Genomic DNA, 18,076 nt, shown 5'->3' on the forward strand with positions numbered 1-18,076 from the left:
GAAATTGTGCAAATGACAAAGCAATTTGTAAAAATAAAAAAAAAAGGTAGGATTGTAAAGATGACTGATTCAATGGTCAGGGAAGGCTTCAGATTCACAGGAAGGCAACAATGAGACGGGCGACATTGCTGAGGATCCGTCAAAGCAGAGAACTGTCAGGAGAAAAGAAATGGCCAAGCAGCTCCAGCCAAAGCTGCTGGAAACAGACCTGATGTTTGAGGCCCTGCATAATACGCAGCTGCCGAAGGACTGGGCACTGCAGGGGAAGGAGCGGCCAGCAGGATGACGTCCTCAGCTCCATTTCCTGATGCTACTAGAAGTACGACAACCTTCCATCAGGGTCCTGTTGCCGGCTGTCACGGCCCAGCACCAGGGGCAGGGAGCCCTTTTCTCCCATGCTCAATGTTTGAAAAAACTCTCCCTTCTCAGAACTCAAAGAATTTTTTCATATTGTTCCTCCCTTCTTGGCCACTTCACTACCACCACAACAACAACCCTGCGAGGTAAGTTAAGCCGAGCTACTGCGACAGGGTCACCACCCTTCCCAGTTTTACAAACTCCAATAAGTCCACGTAGTGCCCCTCCAATGCCCTTTCGCTCCTAAGCTTCCTGGGAAGGTGAATTCCTGGAGGAGCATCCAGGTTCCTATATTTACCTGCCACTATTGGCTCTCCTTGTGCGCACCCTCACTCTCATTCCCTGATGAGGACTCACCAGAGGAATGGGTGTAATGCCTGTGGCACTGGTGTTTGCAGCCAGCTCTCTTCTTCCTTCTCTTTCGTGGCTGGTCCTTTGATGTCCCCTCCCATGCTGACTTCTCCAAGCTGGATCTGCCGCCACTACTCGAGCCCTCCATCCACCATCACCCTGGGCAGCCTGTCTATGGCCACCCCTTCCTTGGGGGGGCGGTATGTCCCTCCCTGGCGCAGCTGGCTGCTGGCAACCTCTTCCTCTATGCCGCCATCTGTGCCCGATTCCCCTGCAAGAGAGGCCCTCAGCTCCTTTCTCCCCTCCTGTGGGTTGGTAATAGCCCACCAGGCCAGCCCCACTTCACTGGGCACGGGGCAGCAGCCAAGCCCCTCACACAGCTGCTGTGGGAGAAGAGGCCGTCCCAAGCTCAAGCGATGCCTCATAAAGGTGCCACGTGCCCCACACCTCTCCTCCCTGCCGCAGGCACACACACCTGGCTTCCCCCGCCCCTGACACTCTGCCAAAGAGCGCTTCTTTCCTCTGCCCGCCTGCTGCTCCTTCAATGGCAGTCACCAGGTGAGTCCTGGCCGCACTTTACTGTGGGTCCTCTCCTCTGCTGCCCACAGGAAGCTCTCCCTGCCCTCCTCCGAGTGACAACCTTTCAACTACTCAGTCAGTCAGTCAGTAACCTTTTATTGGCATAAAATGTATCATATAAAAATAGGGTTTAAAATTTCAACAAAATAATAAAATGGGGTTACATGACCAAACAGATCTTAAAATGATTAAATAAACTATAAGAGATAAAATACAAGGTAGGCAGCATATTATAAAAGCATCTTAGTTAAAACTCTGGCAACTAAAATGGTTATCTCTGGGTCTTTGTCAGAGAGCAGAAATTGCAAGGTCATAGATTTACTTACAGAAGGCTTGTTTCCCAGCAAGGCAACAAAGCTGTCATCCCGACACTGCTCATATAAGGGGCAATCTTTCAACTACTTCTAGAGAGGAATCATGTCCCTTCTCAGCCTCTTCTTCTCCAGGCTGAACATTCACAAGACTTCACTGAATTTCGTAATGATCTCAGCTCAATTGTGAAATCCAGTGGCACATGATGCTGGACTCTAATCAGAAGCAAGCATTCTGTTCTGGAATGGTTCTCTGGTCTGATCCAGGATACAGTTCCTCCCTTCCAGCCACTGACTTGCTCTTTCACAGGACTTCTCCTGTATCTGTTGCAGGGTCCAAAGTAGAGACAGGGAGGGAAGGAAATGGGGAGGTTTCTCTGGCTCTGTTGCCTCTCCTCACTGCCTTGATTTTTTTCTGTGATGGTCACCTGGAGCCCAAAGACACTTCAGGGATCCTGGAGAAATTAGATGGGTTTAGGGTCTCTGGAATACTCCCATAACAACTTTCGAGGTCATGAAAATGAGAATGAAAGAAAGAAGTATTTAAAAGGCTGCCATATGGAGGATGGAGCAGAATTGTTCTCTCTTGCCCCAGAGGGAAGGACCAGAACGGATGGGATGAAATTAATTCAAAAGAAATTCTGTCTAAACATCAGAAAGAAGTTCCTGAGAGTGGTTTCTCAGTGGAACAGGCTTCCTTGGGAGGTGGTGGGTTCTCCATCTTTGGAGATTTTTAAACAGAGGCCAGATAGCCATCTGACGGAGAGGCTGATTCTGTGAAGGTTCAAGGAGGTTGCAGGTGACAGTGGATGAACGAGAGGGATGTGAGTGTCCTGCACAGTGCAGGGGGTTGGACTAGATGACCCAGGAGGTCCCCTCCAACTGTGATTCTAAGGTGAAGCCACTTCAGCTGCAGGGTAATGAGAGGGGAGGGAGGGTCTCTGGGCTCTAACTCTTTAGGCAAAAAGGCAATCTTTACTGTCTTCTCCTGCAGCTTGGAACCAGACTGAGACCATATATACAAATTGGACGAGCGTAAAATGGAGCCTGCTTCCCTTTCTAATCCGGAGGGGGGGGGGGATTTGCCCTCTGGTCCAAGTATAAAACACCAGGGAAATGCTGCCTGTGTTTGTGGGTTGCAGGGAACTATTCCCTGCTGGTATCCCTGTGCAGTCTTTTATTGCACTGTTCTGGAGGCAGGCAAGGGAAGTGAATACGGCCTCCTGGAACGCGGAGGGAGCTGCATGCCGATGAGGCCACATTTCTTCAGGACAATCACTGGAAGCGACAGGGGCTTCACCCCAAACAGGGTAAAGAGGTGGGAAAACATGGCATAAATCCGAGTAGTAATTACCATTTGTGCTTTCCTTTTCTCTAAAGAGACCTCTGAAAAAATGAAAGTTAAATTTATCTCCCCCCCCCCCAACCCCTTTAGTGCCTTTAATCTTCACATATCATCTCAGTTTCCAATTCTGGCTGCAGGATCTTTAAGCCGTGGGGCTTCTTTGCACCCAGAGAAGGGCATTTTCATCCCAGCACTTTTTACAATGAAGGAAGTTAAGCATATTTCTTGTATCTTCTCATTAGGATGGATGGGACCCGAATGTTCTTAGCTTTGGCAGGATCATACCCTGCAATTTGGAAGCAATGTGTCTTCCCCAACATAATCTACCTCCCAGCGTTGTTGATGTGAAAATAAAATGGTTGTAGCCACTTTAGGCTCCCAACGGAATAAAAATGTAAATCCATGGTTCCTCTATGGGGTAGCCAAACTGCGGCCCTCCAGATGTCCGTGGACTACAATTCCCATGAGCCCCTACCAGCAAATGCTGGCAGGGGCTCGTGGGAATTGTAGTCCACGGACATCTGGAGGGCCGCAGTTTGACTAACCCTGCATATTTGTAAAACAGCCTGGAGGGTGGAATGTGTCCGGCTGTCCAAGTTGGAATAGGGCCAATCTTTATGCCAATAAAGGTACTCTGAATCTGAATAGGGCCAATCAGGATTTGGCCAAGTTGGAATAGGGCCACTCTGATTGGCTCTGCCCCTGCAGCTCCCGCCCTCTGTTCCTGGACTCTAGCCTCTTTGCTCTCAGACTCCTCAGTGCCTGGCCTCTTGGCCTGCTAGGCTGGGCCTGCTAATGTGAGTCTCTCGGCCTGATGACTGCTTGCTAAGGAGATGGCCAGCCCCGCCCACCCCACTTGATCCATTGCGAGCTGCAGCCCAAAGCGACCTTAAGCTGCATGGCCAGGGGCCAGGGGAGGGGACCCTTTCTAGGCCCGTTCTTAGGAACAGGCTTTGAAGCTAGTTCCATATAAAATGCATCATGTTATTTCTTGCTCAAATAAGCAAATATGATGAACAAAAGCTCCCCAAAGAAGCTGAAATCCAATGAATTTAAGTAATTTTAATGACAAATATTTACCTTAATTTATTCCAGAGTCATAGTATTCTGGTCAATTTGCAAAAATCCAATTTAAAAATTCTTCAAACAAAATTTATAATGGGCCTGAAAAATTACATATTACTGCCTGGGGTGGAGAGAATTGAGAAAGAAAAATTTGTCTCTCAAAAGACTAGTCTTTGAGGGCATCCAATGAAGCTGGTGGGCAGCAGGATCCAGATGGTCAAAAGGAAATGCTTCTTTATGCACAGAGTGATTAAAATGTGGAATTCCCTGAAAGAGGATGTTATGATGGCTACAGGAAAAAGCAGTTTTAAAAGGGGATTATCGTGATGGATAAGCCTACAAAAGGCTCCTAGCCACAGTGACTGAAGGGAACCTCCACATCCAGAGGCACTAATCCTCTGAATCCGAAGCCAGAAGGCAACATAAGGGGAAGGCCTTGGCCTCTATGCCTGCTTGTTGGTCCTCCAGAGTAGTGGCCCCCAACCTTTTTCTGGTTGAGGACCGCCTCCGGGGTTGAGGGAAAGCTGCCGGCCTGGCCGCACGCACACGAGTTTTCGCCAGCAGGTGGCGCAGAATAGCTGGGCATGCGTGTTTTCGCCAGCAGGGGACGCTAACGTGCATGCACGGCAACTCCACGCGTGCACGTTAGCATCCGCTGGCATGCCGGAGGCCACGCCTGCCTCTTCCCCCCACTCTCACAGCAAGAAGCTAGCTGGGCCGCGAGTGAAGCGGCCGCTTTGGCGGCTTCTTCGCTCAGGGCCTGGTGAGCTTCTTGCAGCGGGGGGGGGGAGAGGCAGGTACGGTTGCTGGCGGCCCAGCACCGAGGCCTTTGGGCCGTGGACTGGGGGTTGGCGACCCCTGCTCCAGAGGAATGAGTTGGCTACTGTGTGAGACAGGAGGCTGGACTAGATGTACCCGCAATATGATCCTGCACAGCTCTTCTGTTGTTCGAATGCTGTTAAAGTTGCAAGGGGAAAAAATAAATGGACTCACTTTTAAAGAACAACAAAAACAAGAAATGAAACTACCAACACATTTACAAGATGTGGAGGACAGAATTAACTGTTTATGTAATACGTACAAGTTTTACCTATGTGCAGTGAATCATTTCTCAGTGATTCTTAAATCACTGACAAATGAACTGACAGTAAAGCCCAGAAAACTAGGATAGGTCAAATCTTTGGGAGAAGTGAAAATTCTCTTCTATGTCCAGCCGATGCCAGAGGAGAGCTATTTCCTTCAAGGCTGCGTCACAAGAGAAATAGCCGCTTTCAAAAAGAAATATCAGGTATCACAGTGATCAAGGAGATGGCCATGAGTCACACAGAAGGAGCTCGTAAATTCTGTCAGTTGGAGGTTTCCTTGAGTCATATCAATTGGCATTTTGAAATGGGAAGAATGAGAGGTGTAACAAATGCCCACAGTGTCACCCTTGAGCTGGCGGAGGAGGCTTAACAGGAACAAAAACCGCACAGGGGAAGGGCCCTTGCCGCACTTAGTTTCCATCAGCATTTTTCTCCTAACTGAACTGATCTCAGAAAGAAGCTGGAAGACCCTTTTAATGGCACTTTCATAGGTACTGAACGTGCACTCCCTGTTCACTTCCAATGCACTTTTCAACTGAATTGCAAAACTCCCTTGCAAATCATCTCTCAAGTGTATTCAAAGTGGATTGAAAGTGCATGACTCGGGGGGTGTGAAGAATCAGAGCATAGTGAGGGAAGGTGGAGGAAGAGGCAGCTGGATCATCAGGAAACAGATTTTGGGAGTCACCAGCTTCCCATTCTGCACCCTGACCCTGCCTGCCTGCCTGCCCACCTGCAACCTCCTCTCAGGAACAGGCCAAGACAATCCTTCTCGTCCCCTTTCTCCCTCAGATTTCGGTAAAAACATGGTCACAAGTGATATATTCCAGTTCCCAATTTTTTTTTTTTAGATTTCTTCTTCTTCCAAGAGTTCAGTCACCATTTTTGATTGCTTGCTGCCAAAAGACCAGCTCTCATCTTTGCTCAGGAAACTCTAGATCAGGGGTAGTCAACCTGCGGCCCTCCAGATGTCTATGGACTACAATTCCCATGAGCCCCTGCCAGCAAATGCTGAGAGTCAACAAATGCTGGCAGGGGCACCTGGGAATTGTAGTCCATGGACATCTGGAGGGCCGCAGGTTGACTACCCCTGCTCTAGATGGCATGAACAGCCTGCTGCTAGGGTGGCCAGCCCAAGGCTGGGAAATGCTGTGCAATTTGGGGGGTGAAGCCTGAGGGGGGGGGTTGGAGACGGGAGGGACTTCAATGGAGTATAGAGCCATGGAGTCCACCTTCCAAGGTGGCCATTTTCTCCAGGTGAACTGACCTGTGTTGCCTGAAGATCAGTTGTTATCCCAGGCTCCGCCGAAAGCGCCTGGAGATGAGCCACTCTGTGACATAGAATGGGCCACTGGCCTGACCCAACATGGCTTCTCTTATTATTAATAGATGCAGAAAGGAGTTTGGGGTACCTGCATAGGCCCCCAACTAGGCCAAGATGACCTGATTAAAAGAAAGGATTGCAACTTTTAAAAGAACATTAGCTATCCTCAAGAACTGTCAATCGCTGGGGGTTGAGTTGGTATGCAGAATACATTCCAAGAACTGGGCCAGATTAATTAAACTGACTATGTGTAACTTTGTTCCAAATAAATAAAAATAAGCAAGCATATAAATAAAAGATTATCTGGGACTTAAAATATTTCAAGAATGGAGAAGAGAGCAAGAGTCCAGTAGCACTTTAAAGACCAACAGAAATTGTTGCAGGGGATGAGCTTTTGTGTGTGGTGACTCATGACAGATCCTCCCGTTAGGACTCTTATTCGTTTCTACTGCTGCGGACAGACCTGGATGGCCATCCATCTTGATCTGTCTTCAAGATCAGAAGTTAGGAATCTTCGGTTCTCAAAAATGGGAATTTGACAAGCAATTACCTGTTTATCAAATGTTAGGGGCTTTTTGCACGCCTTCAAAATAGCACAATGGTTGCCAATTGAAAACGCTACTGATTTGCTGTTTTGCACAACATCGTCGACAATCTGCCACACACCTGAAACCAATCTGCAAAAAGCGCTTCCTTGTAGCGCTTTCAGGGAAATCCCCAAAAGTGGATTCACCCTCCGGAAAGCGATACACTCCTGCAACCAATCTGCAACACTAGCGAAAAAGACCTGTGCGTTAACATTGTTGCAGTTTCTACAAAGTCCCTCCCCCTGGCTCTCTTCTCTGATCTTCCGGCGAAGCGATCGCCATTTTTTTTTCTCCGAGCGAGCGGGGATAAACGCACCAGCGAGCCTCTTTCAGTTTAGAGGCTTCCCCGGCTTCAGTCCCTCCCCTTCAGTCACTAAGCACACTTCAGTCACTAAGCACACTACTAAGCAGTCACTTTATTTTTTACACATTCATTCAGCCGAAAATCGGGCCCGTGAGAGGGGGGGGGGGATTTTTTTTTTCACTCGGAGGGAGCGTGGCAACGATCAAACGACAGCTCAAACACACCAGGCAGCTGGATGGGTCTCTCCGTTGCAACGAATTAACACAGATTTGTTGCAATGGGTCTGTTTTTTTTAAAAAAAAACCTTTCTTAAAGGGAAAGGGGCTGTTTGGGAGCATGCTAACGGCTGCCCATTGGCTGCTTGACGGCCAGGGGCGGGACGAGCTTGGCAATAGCGCTTCCTTTCTAGCAATTTCTGCCGAGACCGGAAGCCTGTGGGAAACGCTACAAAACGCAACTGGATTCCACTACAAAGTCAGGTATGCATAACGACGAATTCCACTATTTTAAATGGCGATTTTTCATTCAGTGACCAATTTGCTACAAAGATCCCGGTGCGTAAAGCCCCTTAGAATCCTAGAATCATAGGATTATGCAATTTTCTACTCTGAAATGTTTTTTCTTGCTATCTGTTTGGCTGCAGTACTGTATTAAAATAAATTTGAATTTGAATTTGAATCATAGAGTTGGAAGGGTCCTCATGGGTCATCTAGTCTACACCAGTGGTCCCCAACCTTTCTGAGACTGGGGACCGGCAGGGCATCGGGTCGCACCCCCGGGCTGCGCCCGCACATTGGGCCGCGCCCTCGGGCCATGCCCGCGCATTGGGCCACCCCCGTGGGTTGCGCCCGCACATCGGGCCGTGCCCGCGCATTGCGCATGCGTGAATGCGCCATGAGCATGCGCAATGTGCGAGCGCGGCCCGCACAGGCGGGCCTGGCCCTGATTCCCTCTCCCCGCCCTCCCGCAGTAAGAAGCTTCCTGAGCCGCAAGTTGGGGCCCGCAGGTTGGGGACCACTGCCCTACACTATGCAGGACACTCACAACCCTCTCGCTCATCCACTGTAACTACTGTAACCTGCCACCCCCTTGAGCCTTCACAGAACCAGCCTCTCCGTCAGTTGGCTATCTAGCCTCTGTTTAAATAATCTCCAAAGATGGAGAACCCACCACCTTGTCTAAGCAAGGTGCCTACATAACTTCAGAAAGGAGGTGGAAGAAGCTGGAACTGGGACTTACTCCAGTGCTGGTTTTGGGAATGATGCGGTGATCTGGTGTTCCCTAAGGCTGCCTTCTTTGGGGGGCTGTAAGTTTGAGTGCGGACAGCATACTTTGCATAGGTCTGCCCCTCACAGGAGGCTGCCAAAGAAGATGGAAAGACGGATACACTCGGACTGCAGTGAAGAAGCCTCTCTAAATGCAAAATGTTGAACAGAAATGTCTGCAAGGAAGCAGGTTTTGAGGATAAACATTTCCTATTCTCTGATAATAAAAGATATATAACAGTAATCCCTTTTTGAAGTTTTGTTATATTACTTATTGGCCAGAAGTAATAGCAAGTATGCAGAAAGGGTGAAATTAATAATTCAGTTAAAACAGATACATAATTTGAAATGTAAAATGTTGAATATAAATTTATCCCAACAGAAGTAAGTTTTATTGCATTTTATAAATAATGTCCCAAAAACTTTCCAATGTAATGAAGGGGGGGGGTTTGATGAGAAATATTTTCTATTTCATATATTTTGTTATATGTAATCACCTTATGAGAGAGATGGTTATACTAGCAAGAAAGCTTATTGCAACCAGGAATACAATGGGCGCTAGGACCCAGGAGGCACCAGGAGGTGCAGAGCTCTCTCTGTGTCTCTCCCTCTCCCTCCCTCTCTCTCTCTGAGCCTCACAGGAGGAGGCATAGCAGGTAATTAGGGCTCATTCTTAGGAGGGCTGCAAGGCTGGTGTGCAGCAGTGGTCCCCAACCTTTTTTAGGCTGGGGACCGGCAGGGCATTGGGCCGCGCCCGCAGGGACCGCGCCCGCGCGAGCCACGCCCACGCTTCGGGCCGCGCCCGCGGCCGCGCCCGCGGATCGGGCCGCGCCCGGCCGCGCCCGCCGGCCGCACCTGCGAGCCGCGCCCGGCCGCGCCCGCCGGCCGCACCCGCGAGCCGCGCCCGGCCGCGCCCGCGGATCGGGCCACACCCGCGGGCCGCGCCCGTGGATCGGGCCGCGCCGGCGCGGCCTGCACGGGCGCGGCCCGGCCCTGATTCCTTCTCCCCGCCCTCCCGCAGTAAGTAGCTTCCCGGGCCGCAAGCTTGCGGCCTGGGAAGTTTTTTACTGCGGGGGGGGGCGGGGAGAGGGAGCTGCGGCCCGGCGCCATGGCCTTTGCGGCCCGGCGCCGGGCCGCGGCCCGCAGGTTGGGGACCACTGGTGTGCAGTTTGTCTCTCTCTCTCTCCCTCCGTCACAGCAGGGGCAACTCTCTCTGTGTCTCTGTCAGCAGCTTGGGGCATCTCTCTCTGTGTCTCTCTCTGCCTTCCTCGCAGCAGGAGCAATAGGAGGGAATGAGGGCTCATGTTCGGTCTGACAGGGCTCTGTGTGTCTCTCTCTAGTGTCCAGGGAGGGAGGGCGGGAGCTGTAGGGGGAGGGCCAATCAGGCTACACCCTGATTGGCCCTATTCCAACTCGGACAGCCAGACACAGCCAGGCTGTTTCACAAATATATAGAGGAACCATGGATAAGGATATCTTTGTCCGCCCCCCACGAAATACAAAAGAAATAGTAGTGAAAACTATTTTATTTAGAATCTTAGAGTCATAGAGTTGAAAGGGACTTCCAGGGTCATCTACTCCAACCCCCTGTAAAATGCAGGAAATTCACAACTACCTTCCCCCCCACAGTGACCTGAATTTGATGCCTAGATGATGCCCCATCCCCAACCGGAATCCCTGAAGTCCCAAACCCTACCTGTCCAGTTTACAGAGAATAATTCCCCTGGAGATAAGGGCCCCTTAGCAAGGTGGAATGTGTGGCCTTTTGCCACACAGAAATTACTCCTCTGACCCTGCCTGCTCAGTCTCCAGGTACTTCCCAACTCAGGGCTGGCAAGTCCAGTTACCAACTACCATGTGTGAGTGGAGTTCTCTCTGAAGGACAGACTGATTGCCAGACTACAAAGAGGAGGAAGTGGCAGTTTGGGAGAGCAAACTTTATGACCTCCCTCCTTTCCCCAGGCACTCCCCCCCCCAAAAAAAAAGCTCCAGAAATTTCTCTCACAGGAGTCGGCAGTTTTCAGTTGTGGAGAGGTTGGCTAGAGAAGGGCATTCAGTCAGCTCCACAGCCCAAGGGGCACCTTCTTCAGAGCTCTAACAAGTAATTCCCAAGTAGCTGGGATGACTCACGGTTGCTTTGCACCGCTGCAAAATGGCTCCCCCTCTGCTGTGAGTGCCAGTAATGATGGGCCATGATCAGAACAGTCCACTTTTACAAGGCAGTTTATGGGAATTAGTGTCCATGAAATCATCTTGCCTGGAGGCTTGCAGTATGTGTGATAATGCTGAGGTCAACTCTGAAATTTGGTGATAACTGATACTCTCCAAAATAGCCACTTCCTCCAGGGGAACTGGTTTCTGTGGCCTGGATAGCTGTGGTAATACTGGGAGATCTCCAGCCATCATCTGGAGGTTGGCAACCCTGACAATGATGAGCAGTAAGAATTTCTTGAAGCATGGGGGAAAGGTTAGGCCTTAATGGGGAGGAAGAGGATCAGAATTGCACAGTTGTATGATGCAGCCATTTTAAAAGCAGTTTTCTAAACTGCACCCATATGAATTATGTATTAATGCTTCCTGGTTTCATCACAAGGAATGTATGAATATTCACAAATTATTCTCATGTGTAATCATGAATATGCATGATTGCACCACAAATGGCAAAGAGGAGAACCTGATCATGAATATTTACGATCTACCGAAAGTTAAACCATGACACCTAATGATGTAGAGATTTCTCTCTAGGCAGCAGGTGAAGTGCTGCAATATGCTAACGAAATAGCCACCATTTGGCATGGAGTTTAGGGCCGAAATGGCCGGCTCTTTTATAGTCACACACCTTTCCCCAGCAGAGAAAAGGGGATTGTTGATTTCATTTTCCAGCTGAAAGCAAAGAGTAATCTGAAACAGATATTCTCCCCTTCCTGCATTCCAAAACTCAGACGGAAAAATTGCCAGCTCTGAGATGGGAAATTCCTGGGTATTTGGAGCTGGAGCCTGGAGAGGGAATCTTCAGACCTCAGAAATCAGCTTCCCTGGAGAGTCCACCCTGGGAAACTGATCTCTTAGTCTGGAGATGAGATGTAATCCTCAGGAGCCCTCTTGGAAAACTGTTTGGACAAATAGTTTGGTGTAGTGGTTGGGAGTGCGGACTTCTAATCTGCTGAGCTGGGTTCGGTTCTGCACTCCCCCACATGCAGCCAGCTGGGTGACCTTGGGCCCCTGAGGTCACACAGGGTGTCTGATGTGGGGAGAGGAAGGGAAGGTGACTGTAAGCCACTTTGAGACTCCTTTGGGTAGAGAAAAGCAGCATATGAGTACAAACTCTTCTTCTTCTTCTTCAACCATAGCATAGAGTTCATGAACAAACCAGGGCATCCATGACCTTTTTAACCCAACATGTCTGGGAGTTGGACTTTCTTCCTAAACCAGCCAACCCCTTCCAGCTTGGTGCCAACAACAGCTAGTTCCATGGATCCAAAGGAGATAGGGACTCATCTTTACACAGCGGGCGCCGTGGAGTGAATAAAGCTGTAAGGGCTTAGGGGGAGGAGTTAGGGCGGGCTCTGTCTGGGATGAGGAAGGGTGCCGATTGGCCCCTTCCTCCGGACAGACCATTGGCCCGGCTGATTCCCGCCCTGCCGACAAGGCTCATAGTTGCTCCCTTGCTGGTGGCCAGACGCGGTGAGAGGCGCGAAGTGCCTCTCACCGCGTCAGGCCGCCGGCCAAGGGAGCCCTCGCCAGCTGCGCTCCGCACGGCTGCCGGGGGCTCCCTGCGGGGAAAGGCTAGCGCCCATTATATTTCCGCATACAATGGGCTTTGCCTCTAGTTCTGGTATGATGTCTGAACCCATGAATACAGGGGGAATCACTTTCAGAGTTGTTGGTAGTATAGCGTGAGGATCAGGTGCCAAGAGCCAGAGCAATTTTGATTTTCTTTCAAAAATATTGTTTTATTTTTTAAAAAAACCCAAAATAATACAAAACGGATATAAAAAACAGAAGGGATTATATGGCAGATGTATTGATATAGTATAGTATAGTATAGTATAGTATAGTATAGTATAGTATAGTATAGTATAGTATAGTATAGTATAGTATAGTATAGTATAGTATAGTATAGTATAGTATAGTATAGTATATATTCTTAGGTATAATAAAATACTGACCAACAGGCAAGAGTTGGTGGAAGAGGTGAAAGAGGTGGGGACCCTAGGGGGAAGTGACCATGTCCTCATAGAATTCCTTTTGAGATGGGGAGCCAAGGAAGCTTGTAGCCAGACGCGGATGTTGGATTTTCGTAGGGCAAACTTTAATAAACTCAGAGGCATGATGAGCGTTAGAGTTTGTCCTTGTTTATGGTCAGGCGAGCATCCCTAGGGCCAGAAATGGTCGACAAGTTGGTACCAGTTTGGTGTAGTGGTTAGGAGTGTGGACTTCTAATCTGGCATGCCGGGTTCGATTCTGCACTCCCCCACATGCAGCCAGCTGGGTGACCTTGGGCTAGTCACAGCACTGATAAAACTGTTCTGACCAAGCAGTGATATCAGTGCACTCTCAGCCTCAACCACCCCACAGGGTGTCTGTTGTGGGGAGAGGAATGGGAAGGCGACTGTAAGCCACTTTGAGCCTCCTTCGGGTAGGGAAAAGTGGCATATAAAAACCAACTCTTCTTCTTCTTCTTCTTCTTCTTCTTCTTCTTCTTCTTCTTCTTCTTCTTCTTCTTCTTCTTCTTCTTCTTCTTCTTCTTCTTCTACCTGCACAGTGCCAGGCCCTGCAAGGGACATAGGGCACAAGACATAGGTCCCTCAGGAATGTGGGTCCAAGATCATGAATACCTTTAAAGGTAGCCTGAATCAGGCTACAACCGGCAACCAATAAAGCTGCCTCAGCTCAGGCTGGATGAAGGCCCTCCAAGATGTTCCTGTGAGGACCTTAGTAGCCTCATTTTGCACTAGTTGTAATTTCCGGGTCAGCGTCAAGAGTAGGCCCGTGTAGAGTGAGTTACAGAAATCAATTCTGGACGTTATTGTGGCTAGATGTTCTGGTGAAAGGTAGGGCACTAGTAGCTCAGCCTGGCAAATACAAAAAATTGCCTTGCTGGCTATCTTCTTGATCTGTGCTCCCATAATTAGAAAGGCATCTAAAGTCACTCCCAAATTCCTGGTTTGCAACACAATAGACAGTTATGTCCCTGCCGGGGGGACAAATTCGCTGCCTGGTCCAATCCCTTCCTCCTCAGCCACAGGACCTCCATTTTGGAGGGGTTGAGTCTCAGGTGACTCTGCTCAAGCCACCCAGCCATGGCTTCCAAACATCTGGCAAATGGTTTTGGGGGAAGACCCAGGTGGCTGTCCATAAGGAGATAGAACTGGGTATCATCAGTATACTGATGGTAAACTAGCCCATAGCTCCGGACCAGTTGGGCAAGAGGACGCATGGAGATAATAAGAATAGGGGAAAGCACTGTGTCCTGTGGAACTCCATACAGGAGTAAACAGGAGTGTGACAACTCATCCCCCACTGCAGCCGACAGATCTAACAAAATGAGGATGGCTGAACCACCTCAATCCAACTGGCACTGGAGATCATCCAAAAGGGTGACCTACACCGTCTCCAACCCATGGCCGGGACAGAAGCCAGACTGATATGGGTTGTGGGCTGAAGTTTCTTCCAAGAATGCCAGGAGCAGCTCCACAGCAGACTATTCAACCACCGTACCCAGGAACACAAGATGCAAAACCAGGTGGTAGCTGGCAGGTCCTGCGGATCAGGCAATGGTTTCTTAAGGAGAGGGCAAACCACCAGTTCCTTCAGCAGTACAGGGAACTTCCCAGTAGAGCGGGAGAGGTTAACAATATCCCTGAGCTGACCTCCTATTTGCTGGCCACCTCCCTTGAGGAGCCAAGACGGACAGGGATTGAGGGAGCACCAACCCCAGCAACTTGCCTACTTCAGATAAAGAGAGCTGCCTGAAGCCATCAAACATTACATTCTCCTCTAGCAAATTCCACATTTTCATCACTCTCTGTGTAGTAGCATTCATTAGATCAAGACAGGTAGCCATGTTAGTCTGTCGGTAGCAGTAGAAAAGAGCAAGAAAGTTAATCTATCACAAATTTTGTTAGCATTAGGGTGTTACTGGACTCTTGCTCTTTTCTACAACTCAGGCTTTGCTTTTTTAGTAGAATGCAGATAAATGTTGTTCTAGAATATTTTTCTTCCTAGGACATTGGAACCTGTACATTGTTGTCCCCAGTGCACACCAGTTACCATTTAAAGTTTCCTTCTGCAAACAGGAAAGTTCCTGGGATAAAAAAGTATCCCAGGAATCTATTAATGTTACTCTGAAGGACCTTCCTGTAAACCTGGGTGTAAACTGCACAGAGCTTTTATTCCAATCCCAGGCCAATTCAGTCCATGCCATCTCCACTGAATGTGATTTTCATTTTCATTTTGTCCAATTTTAATTTTTCCTCTGCAACAAGCTTGCTTTAAAGAGGAAGCCCCTAATTTCTCAGCAGAAGAGATTTGCGTCTTGGATTTTTTTCTCCCTCCTTTGCTGTCTGCACCCTTCTTCCCCCTCCCCTTCAAAAAAGAAAGAGGCTCCATCTGCGCTTGGCTCCTCCAATCCGCTCCCCCAATTCAAGAAAACAAAGAAAGAGGCTACGGCTGTGTTTGCCCCCCATCCCCCTCTGAGCCTCCCTAAGCACGTGCAGAACACTTTTCTGTTTCAATGGGGGGGGGGGAAGATTCGAGTTCAAATCGATCTGAATTTAACAGGACTGATAATGGAATAAACAAAGTAAGTGCAGATTCAGCCCTGGAGAACATTCTCTTACCAGAGACAGGAGTTCATAATACACCAAGCACATTAAGCTGTAGAAATTATTGATTTTATTTACATATTTAGAAAACCATTTATGACACCAGGAGCCTGCCAGAGGTGGCTTACAAAATAATAAAAACTCATGTTACCATATTTTGAAAAGCCAGAAGACATATTTCCTGAATGACTACTTGAAAAATATGACCACTGTGATAAATCTCATTTTAAATGCCTCTGCAATTAGTGCTGGGATAATTGCCACTAACCAGGAATATTCTGTACCTTCCAACACTAAAGGAAGACATTTTCATCAGTTTCTTTTTTTAAAAAAGAGCCCCCCAAAAGATGGACACCGAAAAAAGAAAAGAAAAAGAGGACAAGTCCTCTAAGAGGAGGACATCCAGCAACCATATGAAAATAAAACATCCACAAGCCCATTCTACCCGGCAGCAGCCACTCTATGCCGCCGGCAGTGCATTGCCACAAAGCTGCACACAAGGACACATTTTAGTGCCGAATCTGCTCCCATGGTTGCACATGTGGTGTCCTGCTGAAATGCGTACCCCAAGGAAACAAAGTTGCAGCAGATTAGTTCAGACGCACAGGGGGTGAGGTCCAGGGGGATTCTTTTGCAGTAAGGTGGGATTGTGTGGAATGCAATCCCTCCTCCCTGCAAATAAAAATAAATGCCCCCATCCACCCCACAGTGCAGCAAAGAGCTGCGAAGCCAACTGGGGCATTTTTTGCCCCCTCTGGGCCACTGTTGGATAGGGAGGAGCTGTCGAAGAAATGTACATGCATACGAAAGCTCATGCCTTGAATAAGATTTTGTCTTAAAAACACAGACAAATGTTATTGCCATTTTCACTCTCAATTGTTTATATTGTGATGCCGACCATTTCTGCATGAGGAATCTGCCCCTGGACAGCCTCTGGTTGCTGTCAGGTTTTAGAGCCCCCTCCACATGATGTCGCCTACATCCTGAGGCTGTCCATTAGCTAGGTCGAGTTTTGGTCAGATTTGCCTCAGCATGAAGGAAATTGCAAAAAGTGGATTTGCCACCCTTTATCTTGCATCCCATCGGTGAGCAACCAGGGGCCCTCCGTATAGAGGGGGAGAGGTGCAAAAGTCTCTGCAGCATGGTGCCGCCCTCGCACCCACCCTCTCCTCTCCATTTCCTGCTCCGAGTAATTTTTTTCCAATGGTGCAGTCCATGTTTCAGTGCGACCGCAAACCTACATTTTCAAAGGTAAAATAGAATCATAGAATCATAGAATCATAGAGTTGGAAGGGGCCATACAGGCCATCTAGTCCAACCCCCTGCTCAACGCAGGATTAGCCCTAAGCATCCTAAAGCAATAAAATCTTCTGCAAAGTGTCCACTGTCTTTTTGGGATCAGGCAGGCAAAACACAGTTCCCTTTCTGTTTTCTGGAGGTGGGAAATGAGCTGGGAAAGAGGGGGGGGGGGTAGGTGATCAAGCATCCTTCCCCCGATCATACAGGGTCTGAGCACTTTGTATTTAAGCCAGAAATTGACACAAAATGTCTTTTTGAGACCATGTTCAGTGTCTGAGAAATCCGCCCAGATATAAATAAAATCTAAAGAACGGGAATCCCCCAAAAGGGGAGGGGTGCTGTATTGTTCTGGTGTTTCTCCATAGCAACGCAGCACTGTTGTTTTTTATTAAAAATGCTACCGTATAGCAATGCAGAAGTGCCTTTAAAAAATTAATTTCTGGGCTGGGGTGTGGTAGTTTGCCATCCCGTGTTTGAAAGCAGGAGGCCATGCACATTTTACCCCTCCACATGGAAACAGACACTGTAAAGTTTTAATATTTTTAAAGCTTTTATTTTCTTATTATTTTATTTATTATATATTGAAATGTCTGCAGAAAGGCAAAATATGACCAGTAACTCTGGGTTCTATCCAATGGTTCCCTTCTGCTCAGTGTTTTCTGTTGAAGGAAGGACATTGGGTTGGGGGATTCCTGGAGATTTGGGGGCAAAGACTGGGGAGGCTGGAGTGTGGGGTGGGGATGGAGCTCAACCGGGGTGTCATGCCATAGAATCCACTCCCCCAGCTGTCTTTCTGGGTGATCTCCAGACCCTGCCAGGAATTAGCAATCTGTTCTATTGCCAGATGGAAAGTTCCTCACATAGCAGAAGAACCATCATCTCTTAATGAATATGGCACAAACTGGATCTAAAATATCTTCATACCAAAAGGATCTTTCTCTTTGGACCGGGGCTGATGCTGTTCATGCAAAGCTATATGCCGTCACTCTCTTCTTGGCATACTCTTGGAAGTTTACTAATGAGGAATACATTAAAATTCACACCAAGATCTACTCCCTGATACCACACAACCAAAGTTGCTTGGAGTAGGTCAGAGCCCTAAATCTTTTAAAATATTTTTAACCTGAAAGCTCTTTTCCGTGCATTTAAATTTAAGCACAGAAAATATAAACCCAGTCCTGAGTCTTTATCGCTCCTCATACATTCTGCACCGGTCTGCCACTAAGTGACATCAGGACCTCCCTGCCCATTTGAGCTCTCTTCCGTTCCAGGTCGGAATTCTTATCCTCAGAGATCAATTTAGTCTGGAGTTTCTTGGGAGATGAAATAAATAAAAATGCCCTTTGTTGCTACATTTTTTCTACTGGAAAAAAGTGC

General features: G+C 48.3%; 2 protein-coding genes across 10 annotated transcripts in view; one reads left to right on the forward strand and one right to left on the reverse strand.

The window, feature by feature from the left end:
- CDH18 (cadherin 18) overlaps positions 1–18,076 on the reverse strand; it is a 902,365-nt gene that overhangs the window by 652,027 nt on the left and 232,262 nt on the right. For 3 of the 8 annotated variants that reach the window (XM_077353385.1, XM_077353384.1, XM_077353380.1), the window contains exon 1: positions 1,614–1,943. The exons of the other annotated variants lie outside the window; for them this stretch is intronic. The gene's annotated coding sequence lies outside the window, so the exon portion shown is untranslated. Of the gene's footprint in view, positions 1–1,613; positions 1,944–18,076 lie in introns of those variants that run through there. 8 annotated transcript variants of the gene reach the window in all.
- LOC143845193 (uncharacterized) overlaps positions 1–18,076 on the forward strand; it is an 86,265-nt gene that overhangs the window by 22,885 nt on the left and 45,304 nt on the right. The window lies entirely within an intron of this gene.

Source organism: Paroedura picta, chromosome 9, assembly GCF_049243985.1.
Source record: "Paroedura picta isolate Pp20150507F chromosome 9, Ppicta_v3.0, whole genome shotgun sequence".
In the NCBI taxonomy this organism is placed as follows: Eukaryota; Metazoa; Chordata; class Lepidosauria; order Squamata; family Gekkonidae; genus Paroedura; species Paroedura picta.